This window comes from Antechinus flavipes, chromosome 6 (genome assembly GCF_016432865.1).
Source record: "Antechinus flavipes isolate AdamAnt ecotype Samford, QLD, Australia chromosome 6, AdamAnt_v2, whole genome shotgun sequence".
In the NCBI taxonomy this organism is placed as follows: domain Eukaryota; kingdom Metazoa; phylum Chordata; class Mammalia; order Dasyuromorphia; family Dasyuridae; genus Antechinus; species Antechinus flavipes.
The window spans coordinates 67,555,751-67,576,532 of record NC_067403.1 but is presented as its reverse complement, the minus strand read 5'-3'; positions in this window follow the sequence as shown (position 1 = coordinate 67,576,532).

Here is a 20,782-nt window from a genome sequence, read left to right as displayed (position 1 = left end):
GTATGTCTTATCATTGGATTTCGATGAGGAAAGAGTAAGGCTGAAGACTTTGGACAGCTCTTTCTCACTTAAGTCCAATTCCTGAGCAAGTCAAAATATCATTTTTGAGGTAATTGATCCTCTCCTAGAACAAAGAACAAACAAGACCTCAATAGCAGTTGCTGTGGTAAAAAGGTTTGGAGATGGAGATGGCTCTTGGTTAAAATGAAGTTTGCATTCAACATGATAGGAGGATATCATTTTCTCTTCATCCTAAGACAGCACAAGTTGAGATCATCAACTAGAAGGCCCCAAGTTATCCATTTGTTTATAGAGAAATGCTCGATTTGCTTGGGGAGCTAAAATTGCTAGTCTGGGGAAGAGAATGCTAGACTTTGGGCATCTTAGCTGTCATCCCATTCAACCAGGACTAAGCTAGTAGATGAAATAAACAAGTATTTGAAGGGTTTTTATGCAAAGGTTGTGACTGATTATCATTGGTTAGACTTACAGAGGGCAAAAACATGGGAGAAAGCACGCATGCTAAAGCCAAAGAAAGTTTGATTGGAGATGAGAAAACTCTGAAAAAAATTCATAGAAACAGACTCCTGACACAGAGCAAGAGAATTTCTGTCCTTGGAGAACTTTAGGAAAAGAAGAGACAATAATTTGACCTGAGGGAATTAATTAACCTCCCAACTCAAGTCAGAAAACTTGCCCAAATGAGGAAGCTCATTTCTTTAGAGCTAGTGAATTGAGAAATCAACTCATTCATTCTCCCATTTTATAGTTGTGGAAACTAAGGTCTCCATCGGTTATATAACAACAACTAACATTTAGATGGTGATTATTATGCGCCATGCACTAAGTGCTCCACAGATATTATCTCACTTGATCCTCACAACAAGGATGTATGCTATTATTATCCCCATTTAACAAATGAGGAAACTGTAGATAAATGAGGTGAAGGGACTTATTTGGGGTCACATAGTTAATGTCTGTAGCTGAATTTGAACTCAGACCTTCCTGATTGCAGCCCAGCTGCTCACCATCACCTGATATGAGTGGTCCAAAGTCATATATGTCATAATTAACAAGGCTATGAGTCAAACCCAGATCCTCAAGTTCCAAATCCATTGTGCTCTCCATTGCATTCAGGATTTTTCTTTCTTATTCTCCATCATGTGTTAATTTGCACTCATAGCTAGTTGCCATGAACCTCCAAAAATAAATCAGTCCTTGGGAAGTGGATTAAAGGGCAGCGCAATAGTGTGTGATGAGACATCTAAGTTGTTGTAAAGGTAATGGGCGCTTCTTACACAGAGACAGGACGGTTGCTTAGGGACTGGATGAGACACACTGGTCAAAGGCCATTTTTGTGAATTTTGGTTTTCTTTTCAAGTAGTTGACATGTTTCCCCAGTAGGGGGCTCCTTTGCCCATCAAATAAAAAATAAAACTAAAAAACTTTCTAGAACTCAGCCCCCTAGAAGCCAATAGCTTGAAAATTTACTAGTTTTTAATTTAGCTTTGGGGAAAGAATAAGGCATCTAGAAAGTCAGTTCCATGGAGCTATGAAGCTCAGCTGCTACCACATTTTTAGAATCATAGCCTTGATCTGGGAAGGACCTCAAACATTCTTATTTTAACAGATAAGGACATTAAATCCCAAAGAAGGGCCCACAGGCAGACAGAGGCTGAGTCATGATTTGGGCTCAAGAAGACTTTCCATTCCTTCTTGGCTCCCATAACACATGGATCCATTAAGGTAACACATTGGCAAAATGTAAAGTGTTTTATAAATAGACACTTACTGTTATTGTTATTCCAAAATTTGTGGCAACAAAGTCTTATAGGAAAAATATTGTCACTGAAGAAGATGAGTTATTGTTTCAGGGCTCATTAAAAGCATAATACAATTTCACAAAGGTTATCCAATCCTCCCTAGAGTCCCTGCCGTCTAAAAATGTTCGGAGAAAAAATGGGGATGTAGAAAGGTGATAGACTTAGACTACACTTTGAAAAAAATTCAGATTTTTTTTCACATATCTAATGTTGGTATTTGTTTTTCTTGATTATGAATGTTAGTAATAGATTTTGTTTTTCTTGTTTTCTCAAAATTGGAAGGGAGGTGGATAGAATTCAGACTCAAAAACAAAATAGAATTGAATTTTCTTAGAAAAAAAAAGGAAACTAAAGGATGGAGCTATTTAAGGAACAACCTGGCATAGTGGATAAAAGTGGGATGACCCAGGTTCACACATATACTTGCTGTGTATGCCTTAACCTCCCCATGCTCAAGACCAATGGTATCAAAGAGAAATCATGCATAAGGATTCCTGCCAGGCTGCATATTTAATTAGAAAACGATATATGAGTATTGTCTATATTCTATTCTATTTTTATTTATTTTATTAAATATTTCTGGGACTCACCAGGGTGTGTGGTCATGTGTTTGACACCTCTGTCCCAAACACTAAGGATATGTTTCAGAGAAGGTGTTCATTTGCAGTAGAAGAGAGACTCTCCTTATCTGAGCATTTTCAGTTCCTTTAAAAATATCTTGAGGTTTATCCCAGGTTTCTTTCTTAAGGATTTATACCCCTAAAACCCAAATCTCTCTGGCTCTCATAGTTTGGCCAACAATAAGTCCAAGGCCAAGCCTTAGTTGGTCATTTTGTGGGCCCAGTTTGACTCAGTGAGTGTAAATAGCAATTGTTTCTGATTTGACCAGAAACTTTAAAGGTTTTTTTTTTAAAAACCAAGTAAAAAAGATCATTTTTTTGCCTCATTTCTTTATCACATAGTTTTAATCACTGAATGGATGTTGCCTCAGTCAACCTGAGACCTGTTAAAGATTAAGTTTTAAAAGACCAAGGCCAGAGGATTCTGAGAAGATAGTGGAGTAGGTCAATAAATTCCAAGCTCTCCAGATTTCCCCTACAAACAGAACAAATTTGTACCTCAGGATGAACATGGACTGGGGGAAAATCAAGATTTGGGGCAGAATTGGGGTCCTCTAGATACAACCCAAAAAGATCTGAAGAAAGACCCTGGGTTGGGGATAACCCCTGTAAATTACAAACACCTCCAGGCTAGCTCCAAAGAAACTCCAAGTGGAGAGCTCTGAAGCTAGTTGGTTGTGGCTGGAGCCTCAGCTAATCTGAACGCCAGGCCCAGTTGTGCTGTGGAGATACAGCCCCTGGATGAGAAGGAACCAATACATGGAGAATGCAGAGGCAGTAGGACAGGGATGCTGTTGGCTGCAGGCACTACTTATCAGAGGAAGGAGCTTTGGGTTTGGGATTCCAGGTCAAAGGGGAGAGCAGAAGTGAAGCTAGAGTCACCATCCTTCCACCCCATGATTAAAGAGGTTTACACTATTAGTTATTACTTTTTTAAATGAACCCAAAAAGGTTTTGTTAAGGGTGAATATTAAAAATTATCCATGCATATATTTTGAAAATAAAAGGCTTTAATTAAAAAAAAGATGGACACATGAATAAAATTTCTTCTATCATAATATATGCTTTCTTGAAATGGAGATGTGTTGTTATATGTTTTGAATCCTCTCTAATGTTCTTCTAGCCATGTAAGAATGTTTTATTTTGTTTTGTTTTTATTTTGCTTTTCTTTCTTTTTTCTATTCTCTTTTTTCTTATTTTGTATTTAGTTCATTTTTTTTTAAGTTCAAGGCCTCCCCACTGTATCCAGACCCATCTCCAATTGTCCTAATCAGTATCTTGCCACTAGACCCAGTGGCAGAAAATGAGGCAGATTACCTTGCATAGCCCTCCATCACTTAAATCTAACTCACTTGCATGTCATGGCATCTCTTCCCTATGGGAAGGTCACCTTTAAGAAAGAAGGACAAATAACAATGACAATAACAATAACATGCCCATTGAACTCATAGACCCAGTCCCTATCCTGAGATCCTAAGGATGTTTAGTCTAGGAAAGTTAAGATTAAAAGGAAAAGTTAATGATGGCCATCTTTAAGTAGTTAAAGGATTGTCACAAGGAAAAAGAGAATTGTTCTGTTTGAGTCCATAAGGCCAAAATAGAAACAAAGAGTAGAAGTTGTAAAGATACTAATTTAAGCTTAATTTTTTAAAGTTATGATATATGAATGTTATGGAATATTATTGTTCTACAAGAAAAGATCAGCAGGATGATTTCAGAGAGGCCTGGAGAGACTTAACAGGAACTGATGCTAAGTGAAGTGAGTAGAACCAGGAGATCATTGTACATGGCAACAGCAGGATTATATGATGATCAATTCTGATGGACATGGCTCTTCTCAATAATGAGATGATTCAGGCCAGTTCCAGTGATCTTATGATAATGAGATCCATCTACACCCAGAGAGAGGATTATGGAAACTGAGAGTGGATCACAACAAAGGATTTTTATTTCTTTTGTTGTGGCTTGCATGAATTTTATTTTCTTTCTCATTTTTTTCTTTTTGATCTGATCTTTCTTGTGTCCAAGGTAATTGTAAAAATATATGTCTATATTGAATTTACATAAATTTTATCATGTTTAATATATATATATATAATTTTAAAATAAGCAAAAATCTTAATAATTTGTTGTTTTTCAATCATGTTCAACTCTCCATGACCCCATTGGAAGCTTTCTTGTTATTGGAGATTTTCCCATTTCCTTTTCCAGCTTATTTTACAATTGAGGAAATTGAGATAAACAGCATTAAGTGACTTGCTCAGACAATAAATGTCTGAGGCTAAATTTGAACTAGGGAAGATGAATCTTCCTGACCCAATGGCTGACACTCTACTATGCTAGCTGTCCTACTGATTGGAGCTACCCAAAAGCATAATGAACCACCTTGGAGTAGGTAGCAATTTTCCCTTCCCTGGAGATCTTTGGGCAAAAAATACTTAAGCACTTGTTGGAGGATAATGTAGAAAGAATTCCTTTTCAGGGACAGGCTATATCAGCTGAATCTGAAGTCCCTTCTAAACCAGAGATTGTATGATTCCACTTTTTGCCTCTTCTCATTCACTTTTCAGCCTACATCATTACTTACTACTCACAAATGTCATAAACAATATGCTCTATATCGTTGTCCTATAAATTAATAATTATTAACAATAACATCATAGACACTTGTTTATATAGCATTTTACAATTTGCTACTCCTTCTGCTTTTTCCACATCCCCTTTTGGACTCTATAGCTGGATTCAGGGAATAAGAGAACGAAGTAGGTCCAGAAAAATCTCACCCAGACATTCTCCCCAGCTCACTCACATCTTCCCAGAAATGGGATTTCCCTAAGTGAAAAGTTGCTCAAAGTCCACCTAGGTGTAAGCACATTTCCCCACATCTGTTCTCTTCCTCCAAGAAATGGATCTCCAGAGCCAAGCTAGCTGGCAGTGAACCACTAAACATGGTACAATGCTTTGCCAATTACCATATGTTCATTCGCAAAGCATGCTCAGCCCCTGAAGTTAGATGAAGTCATTAATCAATCAACCACGAGTTTGATTTCTACCATATGAATCACATATGGTGGTCTCCTGGGCTGTTTCAGAATAGAAAGACATCACGGCAGTGAATAGAATGGCATAGTGGATAGAAGGCTGTCTTTGGTGAAAGGTTTACTTCTGATACATATAGAGGAGTGACCCTAAGTCAGTCCCTTAATCTCTCACTGATTCCAGGTGATTCTCAAAGACTATAATTATAAGAGCATAGATTTACAGGGGTGGCAATCTTAAAGGTCATCTATTCCAAGCCATTCGTTTTAGAGAGAAGAAAAACTGAAACCTATAAAGGTTAATTGAATTGTTCTTGGTTTTACAGTTAGTAAGTGTCTGAGGCAAGAATTGAACCAAGAACTTCCAGACTATAAGCCTAGTATTCTAGCTACTTTACCATAATGTCAGAGTGCAAGAGGGAGGGAGGGAGGAAGAAAGAAAGAGAGGGAGGGAGGGAGGAAGAAAAAAGAGAAAGAGAAAGAAAGAAAGAAAGAAAAAGTTAGTTCAGAGTAGCCTAGTACACTCAACTCTGTGTCTATGAACAGACACACAGGCAAGAGTCTAACTCCTACAAGCTCTGCTCTTGGCATCCCAGATAGAGAAATATTTACATTTGCAAGAGTTGATAGCATCTGGGAAGATTTTGGCAAAATATCAGACAACTTGAGAGACTTTGCGAGCCTGACAGCAACATCTTCTAAGTGTCTGCTGTTCATTTAGAGTCAGCTGTAATGCAGGATGAAATCTAGATGGACAAGAAGTTGTATACTGGAAAAAAAATTGGAATAAAAAGTCAGAGGTTCACATCATCGGTCTTCCTGCCACTTATTATCTATGTAGCCTTGAGCAGGTCACTTCCCTGGATCTCAGTGACCTGCTCTGTAAAAAAAGAGGTTTGGATAGGATGACCTTTCGAGTTCCTTCATACTCTGAATCTATCATCCTATGATTATGCCTAATCTTGAATAGTTATCTGCATTACTAAGAGTAATTAAATCACTAAGAATTACTAAAGAATAAATAAGTAACTAAGAGTAACTAAGAATTGCTAAGAGTTACTAAGAATCTAAATAACTAAGAATTACTAGGAGTTACTCAGAGTAACAGTAACTAAAAATTACAGAGAGTTAACTAAGTCTTTGGAACTATGCCCAAGAGTCTATAAAACTGTGCATATCCTTTGACCCAGCACTGCCATTACGGGGTCTGTATCACAAGAAAATCATAAAGGAGGGAAAAGGACCCACGTGTGCAAAAATGTTTGTAGTGGATCTTTTTGTGGTAACAGAGAATTGGACGATAGCTGCCCATCAATTAGGGAATGACTCAATAAGTTGTGTTATTTGAAAGTAATGGAATATTATTGTTCTATAAAAAATGGTGAACAAGCTGATTTTAGAAAAGCCTAGAAAGATTTATAGGAACTGAAGCTGGGCCAAACAAGCAGGACCAGGAATACATTGTGCACAGTAACAGCAAGAATGTGTGATGATCAACTATGAAAGACTTGGTTCCTTTCAGCAGTTCAGTGGTCCAAGGCAATTCCAATAAACTTTTAGTAGAAAATGTGAAATGCATCCAGAGAGAGAACTAAGGGTGATGAATGTAAATCAACACATGTTATATTCACTTTTTTTCTTTTTCTTCTTTTTTTTTTCCTTACATGATTTTCCCCCTTTATTCTGATTTTTTCTCTCCCAACATGATTCATTAAAGAAATGTGTATTTTTAAAAAAATTAATGTACATGTATAACTAGAAAAATGAAGGAAACAATTTTTTAAAAGAGTTACTAAGTTACTGAGCAACTTGGCTAGAACTATTTATTCTTCTGTATATGTCTGAGGCTTGAACCCAGGTTGGAGAAGCCAACTTTCTATGCCATTCAAGCTGCTCTCCACTACCCATTACTATATGAAATTATCATATGCAATTCATATGGTAGAAATTTTTAATTAAAAAATAAGTGATTTAGCTATTTCTAGTCATACAATGATCCAAGACAATTCCAAAAGTCTCACAAGGAAAATTTCTATCCATATCTAGCGAAAGAACAGATGGAGTCTGAATGAAGATCAAAGTATTCTATTTTCACTTTCTTTATTTTAGTGGGGGGTTTTTTGTTTTGTTTTGTTTGGTTTGGTCTGTTTCTTCTTTCACAATATGATTAATATGGAAATGTTTCACATGATTGCACAGTAATTGTCTTAGAATGAAGGGGAAATGAGAAAGAGAAGGACAATATTTGGAACTCCAAAATTTTCAAATGAATGTTAAAATGTATCTTTACATGTAATTAGAAAAACCTCACATTACTAGGTTATACAGAATTGTCCTGAATGAATGCACACAGTAGGGATTGAAGCTGAAGGGGAACAGTCATTGTATAGGACAGTAACTGAGGTTCAATAAACTGAAATTGTTTGTCTGAAGTCACAAAAACAGCTGCTATTTAAATTGGAGTTGAAGGTTTGCTAAGTACTTTATATTTACAACTTCATTTGAAACTCACAATAAACTTCTCAACCTATGTGCTCCTAGAAGAGTAAGGAAGACTAAGGAGCTGCCCAGAAAGGAAAGCAAAAAAGGCAAAGAATAAAATGAAAGGATTATCTTCGAGTTACATATTTAATCATGTCACCACAGGATGCTCCCCTGGACATGGTGGGGATAGAAAGACAGATACAGAGATAGAGAGAAACTAAAAGTAACTAAGAGTTACTAAGAGTAACTAAATAACTAAGAACTACAAAGAGTAACCAAGTTAGAATGACTAAGAGTTACTAAAAAATAATAAAATAACTAAGAATTACTAAGAGTTAGTAAGTCTTTGGAACTATACCCAAAGGGCTATAAAACTGTGCATATTCTTTGATCCAGCAGTGCTACTACTGGGTCTGTATCCCAAAGAGATCATAAAAGAGGGAAAGAACCCACATGTGCAAAAATGTAGTGGCTTTCTCTGTCTCTGTCTCCCTTTCCTCTTTCCCTCCTCTCTCTCACATCCTTTCCTTTCCTTTCCCTTCTGTCTCTGCCTGCTTTTCTGTCTCTGGGTATGTGTCCCACCTCTCCCCTCTCCTACTTTTCTGTTTGTCTCTTTGTCTCTATCTTTCTGGTTGCCTGTCTCTATGTTTTTCTCTATCTGTTTCTGTCTCTTTTTTCCAATTGCTTCCTCCTCTGGCGCAAGTCTTTAGAAATATGTACTTTACTCATTCATCATGCCATATTCTAAGACAATATTCAATATTCACATTGAAATAGTCCTTTAAGATTTGTGCAAAGAACTTTATATATTTTATCTCACTTGATTCTCACAACTCTTTGAGATAGATACTCCAATATTATAGTTCCTGTTTTACACATAAGAAAACTGAGACTCGGAATCTCTGCAAGTTATACAGCTAGTAAATGTCAGAAGTGATGTTTGGGTCTAATTTTCTATTTAATCCAAATTCAGTATTCTAATACTGTATCCAGCTTAGTTTATCTCCTAGAGAGCAGTTAGAAGAGGTTAGAATCTTGGTAAATTGGTAAATAAGATGAATATACCCTTTTCCTCAGTCAAAAGTCCTGATATAGTAGAGAATTTGAGGTAATAGGCAATGCTTTTTATTTGTTTGGAGAGCCTTTATTTTTGTACTAATCCTTAGTGAATGATTAAAATCCTCCAATAATTTTCTTAATTTTTTCCTTCTCCTATGCCAAATATTTTATTAACTTTTTTTCCTCCTTAAAGAACTAAAGTTAGTAGCATAATGTGAAGCAAAGAATACTGGGTTTGTAATTACAGTCCAATTATTGGATTGGAATTTAGATTTGAATGTGAATAAAGCTTGGTTGGTCTCATAGAAAGAAGTTAAAAATATCTTGGTAAATAAAAACCAGGTAGAGCTGATCTTTTTGTCTCCTAAAGGACTTGGGTATGTAATTTACCCTATGTAGATCTCAGCTTCCTCATCTATAAATGAGAGGGTTGAATAGATGACTTTGAAAGTTCCTTCTGGGTCTCAATAAATGATTGCACAAGTTTTCAGAATTTCTTCCTGTGGTGAAAGCACTAATGGGCCATACAGAGAGAGAGAGAGAGAGAGAGAGAGAGAGAGAGAGAGAGAGAGAGAGAGAGTTGACCCAAAAGCTCAATAATTTGCAAATTGGATAATCTGACCCAATTTTGGTTCAACTAAACAAGTTCATTTAAATACTTGAAAGAAAAAAATTTCAAAATAGCAAAGCCTCTGTGACTGTGACATCCATTTTCTGCCTTCAGCATCTTTTTCAAGGGCTTCTGGCAGCAGTTCTACAATCCACATTTTCCTTGACAATGATTGAGTGTATTCAAACAGCAGGGGTCAAAGTATTCCCAGATCACATGCCTTCCCTTTAGGTATCTTCACTATTATGTGTCCTCAAGAAAAATATTAGAAGTTTAAAAAATATTAGTCAACCTTCTTTAACCTGGACTTATAGAAATATGTTAGAGGAACAGAATGATTTAGTGGGTAATGTTAGAATTAGAATCTGGAAACTGGTTCTTGTTTAGTTGTTTTTCAGTCATGTCTGACTCTTCATGCCTCCATTCAGGGTTTTCTTGGCAAATAGTGGAATTGGTTTGCCTTTTTTTCCTCCAGTTCATTTTACAGATGAGGAAACTGAGGCAAATAGTAAGAGTCCAAGGTCATATTTGAACGCAGGTATCCTGGACTCCAGTTTTGTCATTCTACTCACTGTGCCATCTAGAGTCCTGAAGACCTGAGTTTAAATATTCACCCCAGGTACTCATTGTCTATGTGACCCTATATGAATCTTTTAACTTCTCTGACTTTCTGTTTAAAATGTTAAATGAGAATAATCATAGCACCTTACCTCACAGGATTGTTATGAGGAGCAAATGAGATGGTGCGTGGGAAATATTTTACAAACATTTAAAAGATATATAAAATCATAGGATCATGAATCTTGGGCCAGAAGAAAACTTAGAGGGTATTAATTCCAAACTCTTTCTTTTACAGAAATGGAAACATAGAGTAATTAAGTAACTTGCCCAGAATTACACAGCTAATAATTTTCTGAGACTGGACTTGGTCTCAAGTCTTTTCGCCTTTACGTCTAGTCCCTCATCATCCCTACCATGCTGCATCTCAAAAATAAAATAAAATAAAATAAAATCCATGAAGAGAATAAACTCTATTGTTCTACTAGTACTGTTTTAAAAGAGGAGGGAACTGTCTGTAAAGACTATAGGAGCTGGTAGGAATCTTGCAATATAAGAGCTATCCCAAGGAGAAATTGAGCTCCTCTGGATACTTTCCCTTCTCCATAGGAAATTCAATCTCTCTTACATTGAAAAATTTTTTTTAAATCACCTTTTATAGCTGGAAAGAATTTTAGAAGCTATCTAATTAAACCTCTTTAATTTGAAGAATTTTTGTCTTACAAAGATGAAGTGTCTTGCCCAAAATCACATAGCTAATATGCAACAGAGATGAATTGGAGTTCTGTCTTGGTGTTTACTGACATGGATAACCTTCTGCAACCTTCCGCTCTGTTAGAACTTTTCTTGCGGTCTGCTTACAGTGTTTTTCTGTTGTTGTTGCTAGCAGATTATGACTTACTTGTGAGCTGCAGCAAGGCAGCTCCTATTGGATTTCCTATTGGAAATCAGCTTTGGTCAAGAAATAGGGAAGGAGAAATCTTCTCTTTGCATGCTCTTGGATGGCTCTGCAGAATAGTATTTAGAAAAGGGGGCTCTAGAGCTATATTTGCAATCACCCTTACCTAGGAAAACCACTCAGCTTCTGGATGCCCCATATTGTCTCATAGAAGAACATGGTCTTAGTTCAGACATTATGATTCTCCAAGCGTTTCATTTTTTATCAGATCTCAGAGGGCATCTAGCTCAAACATCCCTGACCAAGAAATGCTTCCACAATGTCTTGGCAAATCAGTACCAATGCCTTCCACAAGTCAGTATCAACACCTGTATAAAAACTGCCACTGAGGGTGAACCCACAACCTCTCAGGAAGGAATTTTGCTATATATCCTCTAGAGAATAAAGAAAAATACACCTTATCCCTCCATTCCATTACAGCCTGCCAACCTACCAAATACTGGAAGATTACCATCTTACACTTTCTCCCCAGGTCTTTCCTTCTCTGGGCTCAACATCCTCAATTCCTTCAAAGGATACTCATATGACAGCCCTTCACCAAGTTGGTTGCCCTATTCTGGGTCCATTGTGGTTTAAGTATATGATTCCTAAAATGTGATCCCCAAAATTGAGCTTTCTTCTTCCTCTCCTCCTACCATGGAATGGAAACTTATTGGATTTTAATGGTGCTTCAAAGCTTACAAAATGTTCCTCCTATAAAATCTGAGACACTCCAGATTTCACTTTTCTCAAAAGATCAAGCTACTCTATTGCACTTTTACTACTCTTTCTTCTTTGTATTTATCATACACATAGGAGTAATAACAATATTAGCTAACATTTATATAGTGCTTACTATGTGCCAGACACTGTACTAAGCTCTATCTTCTTTCTTTCTTTTTTTCTTTTCTTTTTATTTTGGAGGGCAGTTGAGATTAAGTGAACCATTAGGGTCATTGAGGTTGGATTTGAATTCAGGTCATCCTGACTCCAAATCCAGCACCACCTAGTTGCCTCTGGCTATGATGAATTAAACTGGTGATTTCATTGATTCAGGGAACTCTCAAGTGATGGTACTCCTTCCATTGATGCAAGTTGACATCTTATCTACAAATAAGAGTATTGGGGACACAGCAAAACTACTTGCCTCCTGTGTCTTCTCTGGAAACCAAATGCTCAGCCCTTTGTCTAGATCTTCTGCCTAACCTTTGTGACTAACTGCTGAGGTGCACTGACTATTTGCCAAGCCTATTTGCTGCACTGAGGGCTCAGGTTGCATTCAAAAGAGCCACATTCTGCAAAAGGAGCATTGTTGAGCTCTGTCCAGCACTGGCTCGGAGCCCGGGCAAACTTCTCAGTTTTCTCTGCTTAATCCTGCTCCTTTGTGTAGCAAAACTGGGGAGACTGGGTTGGAAAACCCAAAAAGAGAGAAAAAGACTGGGGCAGATTGTGTTACATGAGGAGAACCAGAGCAACACATGGATTCTTTTCTGGTGTCAGAAACAAAATAGGAAATGATTCCCTTGAGATGCATCTTGAGGCTTAAAAAAATATTTTTCTTTAGTTAGGAAAAGATACTGTTCATCTTTCAAACAGTCTTCCCTTGGACTGTCAGCATATGCACATTGTTGTCAGTGAGAGTGAAAATACACTTTTTTGTTTTATTGTTTCTTTAACAAGGTCCAAGGCTACTGATGTGTAGCAATGTGCACTGGAGAGATGGGACCAGATTCCCAGGGAGCTGCCGGTGTACTAGGGCGTTGTGGGGCAAATGTTTAACTTGCTGTTACTTTCAGTTTTCCCACTGGAAATGGAATCATCTTTTTTTCCACCACAGAGACACCCTAAGGACAGATGAAACCGAACCATGCTGGGTTCCTTGGAAGAAAGAGTCTAGAACTAGAACTAGAAAACTAGTTGTTGGGATTATATTTTACAGAGGGTTAAAAGTACCTCTAGAGAGGAGACCCTCTCTCAACAACTAGGCCATCCAGTGGATAAAAGACTAAATTTTCACTCAGGTAGATTTGTGGTCAAATTTAGTCTCAGATATTACTAGCTCTTGTGACTCTGGGGAAGTACTTAACTTCTCTCAGCTTCAGTTTCCTCATTTGCAAAAATGGAGTAATAATAGCACCTACCTCCCAGGATTGTTGTGAGAATAGAATGAAATAATATTTGCAAACTCTGAAGCACTACATTAATGTAAGGTATTATATCATGAACTTCAATGCAACCAACATCCAAATCTCATTGTGTATACACCCACGCTTAGTCTCTTGTACTGTTTATGGAAAAAACTAAAGTGAAGCTTTCCAGATCTTCTTGAGGGGATAGAGGTTGGGGAATAGTATTCACATTAAAGCAGTAATGGCCACAACCCAAAAGGAAAGTTCACTGTACCAAAGGGTGCCCTGAAAAAATGACAGTCACTTGATGGGATTTCAGCTCTCTCCCCATATGGACCGCCAAAAGCCAGGGAGCAGTTGCTCCCAAAAATATATTGGGATTTGGAACCAGTGTCATGAGGTGTCTCAAAAGAATTTGTAGGCTGAGAACATGTCCAAATCAAGAAGCAAAGATTTTATTATGCTGCTGACAGCAGGCTAATTTCCAAAAGGGAGTTTTTAATGATTAACAAGTGGAAAGACTCAGCATAACTTTCCTGGTGATTTTCACCATTAACCAGGAGGAAGACTCCATTAAGACAATTGTGATGAATTATAAACCTAATATTGTGATGATTAGTAAGCAGGCTAAAAAAGAGTTAACTAGGAGACTATAAGGAAGAAACCTAAAAGTTTCTCCTTCTTAAAAGGAGTTTGCCTCCTAAAAAGGAGCAAACAAAGAAGTGGGGTGCTAATTTGGCCTTCTTATTTGAATACAAAGAGGTTGTGATAATTTTGTCAATGCAAGATATTCCACAAAATAATCCTGTCAATGCTCTTCCCATTTCTCAGGGAATAGCTGTGGGAATTCAACTACTTAGGGCACCCTGTAACAAAATCTCAATTAAATTCAACAAAAGTCTTCTGCTGTCAATGTCCCTCCCTATGGCCCACCTAAATACCAGGTTACTAGCAGGGACATGGCCTTTTGCTGGAGTCTTCATTCACCCCATCAAGCTCATCAGGACATCTGGTTGATGGATGCTGGAGGAAAATCCAGAATCGTAGTTTTTTTTCTCTTGGGCTCTGAAATTTCTTCAGAACTTTGTCATCCATAAAGCTTCCCAGGATAATTCAGCTGATTCCATTGATCTTACTGGAAAGCGTCAGAAGACTTTGGTTGCATTTTATCTCTGTTCTGACACTCCCTCACCAGATTCTTTGTGTCCCTATCTGACATTTAATTGACAAATATCTTGGAGTAGTTTGCCATTTCATTCTCCAACTCATTTAATTTTTTTTTTTTTTTTTTTTTTTTTTTTTTTTTTTTTGCTGAAGCAATTGGGATTAAGTGACTTTCCCAGGATCACACACCTAGGAAGTGTTAAGTATCTGAGGCCAGATTTTAACTCTGGCCCTCCTGACTTCAGGGCTGGTGCTCTATCTACTATATCACTTGGCTGCCCCTCTTCAACTCATTTTTACAGATTTAAGTGACTTGGTCCAAGGTCATATAGCTAGTAAATGTCTAAGGTCAGACTTGAACCAGAAAGATGAGTGTTTTTTATTCCAAGCCCACTGCTCTATCTACTGCACCACATAGCTGCCTGAAGAGTCAAACAGTTTTGTTCATTATCAAGTATTTTGAAGAATCTTAAGAAGTATAAGTAGTTAAGAAGAACTAGAGGAACCATCAGTTCTCCTTTAACATGGGAATGACTCAAACTTTTAGAAGATTTTTTCTGATAATAAAGGCTCATGGACTATATGTGTGTGTGAATATTTAAAGATACACAGCAAAGTCCTGGCTGCTTTGGGATGGAACCACAGAGCACAGAACTGATGGGGTCCTTCTGCTTTGAAAAAGCAAATGGAGAGAAGACAGAGAGATATAGTGAAGACCTTATGTAAGTCAAGTCAACATGTAACACTCAACTTGTCAAGTAGATGACATAATATATAAAGCATACATATTATGGGCCAAATCTGAAACCTGGTTCTCCCTGCCCTCCTAGATAGAGAGGATCAATCCTCTGTGTTATTGTTTTCAATTTTTTTTCTCCTGCAGAAGTAGCAGCTATGATTTGGGAGCTAACATCTGGGAGCTAGGAGCAAAGTATTTCTAAATTTTTAAAATCAGTACATGTTTAGATGTGAAATGAACTTAAGTTAAAATTTCCAGGTTTTATAATTTCTACCTGATTCCAGTGGGAAGGCAGCTTAGTTTATTGGAGAGGATGCCAGACCCAAGGTCAGAGGACCGAGATTCAAATTCTCACTCTATTTCTCACCTTTTTTACCTTTGCCAGCACCCTTCACGTCTCTGGGACTTATTTGTAAAATGAGTAGGTTGTACTCCATGACCTCCAAGGTCCTTTTTAATTCTAAATCCAGTGATATTATAGATTGAGATCCTTGCTCAACTCCATAATAACTATGGGACTTAAATCAAATTTCTTAACCCAGGAAATGGAGCTTCAGAGTGAAAATGAAGAGACTGAAATAGACGATTTCAAAGGTAATAGTAGATGAATAAATGAGTAAATAGAATCATAGATTTAGAGTTGGAAGGGATTTCAAAAACTATATAGTTTGACCTTCTTATTTTACAAATAAGGAAAGTGACATACAGTGAATTTAAATGACTTGTCACCTATGTAATAAATATCATAAGCAGAACTAGAGTTCAGATTCTCAAGTACGTAAAGTTTCTCCCATGAAAACTCCATGCGATTAAGAGAATGATGGGTTTTTAGAGTTTAATGAGACATTAGATTAGTGGTGTGTTGGGGTCAGCTTGCACCTTGAGAGCCGATTGTTAAATTTTCACTTTGAACATTTACACTCACAAATCAGCAAGCACTACAGATCAGAACTTAGTTTATTGTTCTGTTGATGGTCTAAATTTTAAAAAATAATGAACAAAATGTTAATAATGCAGTTAAACACAAAACACTGTTGTTCACATGACTAATGTGGGAAAATGTTTAATAAGGTTGTTCATATATAACCTATATCAGATTGCTTGCCATTTTGGGGAGGGAGGTGAAAAAATATGGAATTCAAAATCTTTTTTTTAATTTCAATAGTATTTTATTTTTCCAATCACTCGTAAAGATGAGAATCAAAATCTTATAAAAAATGAATGTTGAAATAAACAAACAAATCGCCTATATATATATATATGAATGTATCACATATTGTTCACTGTTCAGAAGGCTCATTGCTTATTTGGCCTGATAAATAAATGTTTGTTGAATGAATTTAATAAGTAAATAAAGACTATTGTTCATATATTATTTTCCAGAGAATCAGTTATTAAACTTTTACCAGCCCATCTTCATATTAGAGATCCCTTAGTTCAAACTCTTTATCATACAAATGAAGAAGCTGTGATCCAGACAAGAAAAGTAAATTCACTCATATGAATTCACTTAAAGTCACACTCAGGGACTAGTGACAGATGTCTAAGTAGCAGAGTCAAGGTTTGAATACAGAACTAGAGCTACAAAATATTGGGGCTGGGGTTGGAACCCAAATTCTTAGCTGATGAGAAATCAGGATTATTAAGTTCCATACCCATTGCCATCATTTGAGTTTCCCATAAAAAACAAGAATTTTATGATATATATTGACAGGAATCAATACATGTCATAAGATTCCAGTCAGTTACCCAGCAGTGATCTCAGCCAAGTCCTACGGTATTAGTGTTGACAACTACATCTCTGATTTATCCATTGCATGCAAATGAAAAGTTCTGTATCTGATGGGGATGTTGTGATATATGGTTGCTGGAGGTCTAACTCAGACTTGTAGAATGGATCTCTTCATGTGAGAGGATGATGATACAAGGATATTGAGAGGCAGTTGTGTTGTCTGACCTCCCTCCTCTTGCCTCTTGCCTCTAATTTATTTCATTCCCAATCCACAAGGAACATGTGCATTAGAAAAGGCTGCTTTGCAACTCCTTCAAGTGTTATGATCCACAGTTGTGGAGGCTCTCGGAGAATTGACCTGCCTCTTCACTTAGACATAGTCCTTAACATGGGAATGTTGTCAGAACATAGTGGGGAAAGATTTCTTTTCATCAAATTATTTCACACAACCTGCTAAATAAATTGCTGTGGTATAGAACTATATTGAAATAATAGGCACTTGGAGCCAGCTAATTTTAAATGAGTCCGCTTGGACTTTTTGGAAGTCAGAGTTCATTCATTCATTTTTGGACAATCATTCATGTATTGATTTCCTTTCCTGATGAGCTTATTCCTATCCTCTATGCTTCAATTTAAAATCTTTTGATATTATAGCTCACTCTTTCCTCTTTTTCTCCAATCTCTAATGTTAGATGTCCTTTTCCAAATGTTCACGGGATCCAGCAGACTGCTCTTTTAATCGACTCCCTCTCTGATTATTTCTCTGATCCCCTCTCTCTAATGTTCAACCTTTCCTATCTATCAATTCCTCCCCTAATGCCTTCAAACTTGGATATGCCTAATCTTAAAAAATCTTCAAAAGCATCTCTTCAGGTTCTCAAACCATTATCTTTATCTGTACTCCCTTTCTGAGTCAAACTCTTAGAGGGGAAAAATGTGTTTAAACTCGTTGCCTCTACTTCCTCTATTCTCCCTCAGTCCTTTACAATTTGGCATTCGACTTCATCGCTCAATTGAACTGCTCTTTCCAATGTTACTAAACACTAGTGCACTGTTAGTGAAGCTGCAAATTAATTCAGCTGTTCTAGAAAGCTATTTGGAATTCTGTCCAAAAGGTTACTAAGTTGGACATACTATTTGATCCACTTAAACTTGAAAAGATCAAAGAGAGGGAAATGTCTCATTTATAGAAAAAGATTTATAGCCACTCTTTTCTTGGTAGCCAGAAGTTGGTAACTAAGGGTAAACTTTCTTATTAAGGAATGGCTAAATAAATGGTGCTATATGGATGGAAAGGAATATATTATGACATAAGAAGTGACAAAAATAGACAGAAAAAAATTGTAAGATTTCTGTGAAAATAATGCTGAACAAAGTGAACAAAATTACAATTTTAATAACAGAAAAAATCACTTTAAGACTTTAGAATTCTGATCAAAGCAATGACAAACTATGAGTCTAATAGAATAAAGATAATAAAACTCAACTCTTAACAGAGAAGTGATGAACAGATATAATAACATATATGTTGAGACATGGCAAACATGGGGATTTGTTTTATCATGTTATACAGCTGTGTATTGGAGGCTTTATAAAAATTCTCATTTAGGGAGGGAGAGTGAGGATAGTTGAGAAGGACAGATAAATAAAATGTAAAAAGTAAATCAATGAGGACAGCTAGATGACACAGTGGATAGAGCACCAGTCCTGCAGTCAGGAAAATCTGAATTCAAATCCAGACTTAGACACACAGACTCTCTTGCTGTGTGACTCTGAACAAGTCACTTAACCCCAAATGCCTCACTAAAAAATTAAATAAGCAATAAAAAGTAATCAAAGAGCTCTCAGCTGCAAAATCTGATGATCTTTTCTCAATCCTCTTCAATTTTAACATCTCTGCTACCTTTTATACAATGAACACTCCTTATTTCCTGAATGTGTTCTCAGAGTTTTGGGGCCATTACTCTCTCAGGCTTTTCCTCCTACCTCTGTGATGACTCCTTCTCAGTCTCTTTTGCTGGTTCATCATTTTTTATATTCTAGTCACTAAATGTGGGTGGTGTTCCCCAAGGCTCAATTGTGGGCCTTCTCTTTCTCCATTCTCTCTTGTCAACTTCATCAGCATCTATGAACTTAATTATTATATCCATGTAGATGATTCCAAGATTTAATATCTTCCTTGAACTTCAGTTCCCTTATCATCAGCTCCCTCCTGGACATTTCAAGTTGCATGTCCCAGAATCATCTCAAACTAAATGTGACCAAAACTGAACTTATCAAATCTATTCCTTTTTCAAACTTTTTTCTTATTTCTGTCAAAGGCCCTAGTGTCCTTCTCCCATCTCCCAAGTTTATCAATATAGACTTTTTCAGCATTGTCCTTGATTCTTCACTATATCTTATCATACATATCCAAATCCTTGCCAAATCTTATCCTTCTATATGTTCACAACATCTCTCACATCAAACTCTTTCTTTCTCTTCATATGGCATCCCCCCTATCTTCTCCAACAGGTAGCATAGCACTTTGTCCAGTGAAGGATAGGGCCTGGCCTTGTGATTTCATTGATATCAGGAACTTTACAATGAGAAAATGGGAAATTCCCTTTATAAATGCAAGTCAGTCTCTTCTCTGAAATTCAGAATACTCTTAAAGAATCACCTAGTATACTTGGGTTAAGTGATTTGTCCAGATCACAAAGTCAGTAGATGTTATGAAAAAGGATTCAGATTCAGGATTTCCTGGCTTGGAAGCTAGATCTCTATACATTCAACATTCTGCCCTTCCTGGCAAATAGCTCATAGTTTTAAATGGTTGTTGATTCAATTAATCAGCAAGCATTTATTAAATATCTACTATGACTCATATACCATGTTAGGTGCTGGAGATACAAATACAAATATAAGTTACTGTTCCTTTCTTAAATGGACATGTTTACTAAATGGAACAAAAAAGGAAGAGAAGGTAGAGAATAAGCATTTTTATAGTACCTACTGTGTGTCAGGCATTATACTATTTACCATTTCATATGATCCTTACAATAACCCTGAAAAGCAAGTGCTGTTAGGATCCCCATTTAACAATTAAGGAAACTGAGGCAGTCAGAGGTTAAATGATTTGTCAAGGATCACACAGCTGATAAGTGTCTAAACTTGGATTTGAACTCAGATCTTCCTGATTCCAGATCCAGCATTCCATTCACTTTGCCTAGTGTCTCACCTCATGTGTAGAAGAAACATAAAGAAATCAGCTTTTAGGAAAAACACAAAAAGGAATTTAAAAAGCTTTGCTCATGTCATCCTTTGCAAACACATGAAGAGATAGATCCCTTTTGTTCCCTGGAATGAAAGAAAATATAGCTGATTTCTATTAAAAAAAAAAAAAAAAAACACAGTGGATAAAATAGTCTATCCAGAGTTAGAAAGACCTAGATACAAATCCAGCTTCAGATACTTATTAGCTGTGTGACCCTGAACAAGTCACTTAATTCTTTGGGCCTATTTCTTCTTCTAGAAAATGGGTGTAAAAATTGTATCTCTACTAAAAAGATTGTTGTGAAGATTATTTTATATAATAATATATATTACACACATATAATATTAACAAATAAATAATAAATTTCATATAATGATATATAAATATATTATATAATACAATTATACCTTTCATATCATGACTTTCCATCAGGGTTTTGAAAGTCGTAGATTAGCATAAAAATTAAATGGGAATTTGGGGAAAATTTTTCAGAAACAACAAATAACACAGAAAAGTTTAGAAACTCAAAAATCCACAAAGTATATGTATAATATTGTATAATATCAGTTCACATTTTACAATAAGTTTTTGTAAACACTATTTAAAAAGAGAAAAAATTCAGACTTCTTTTCT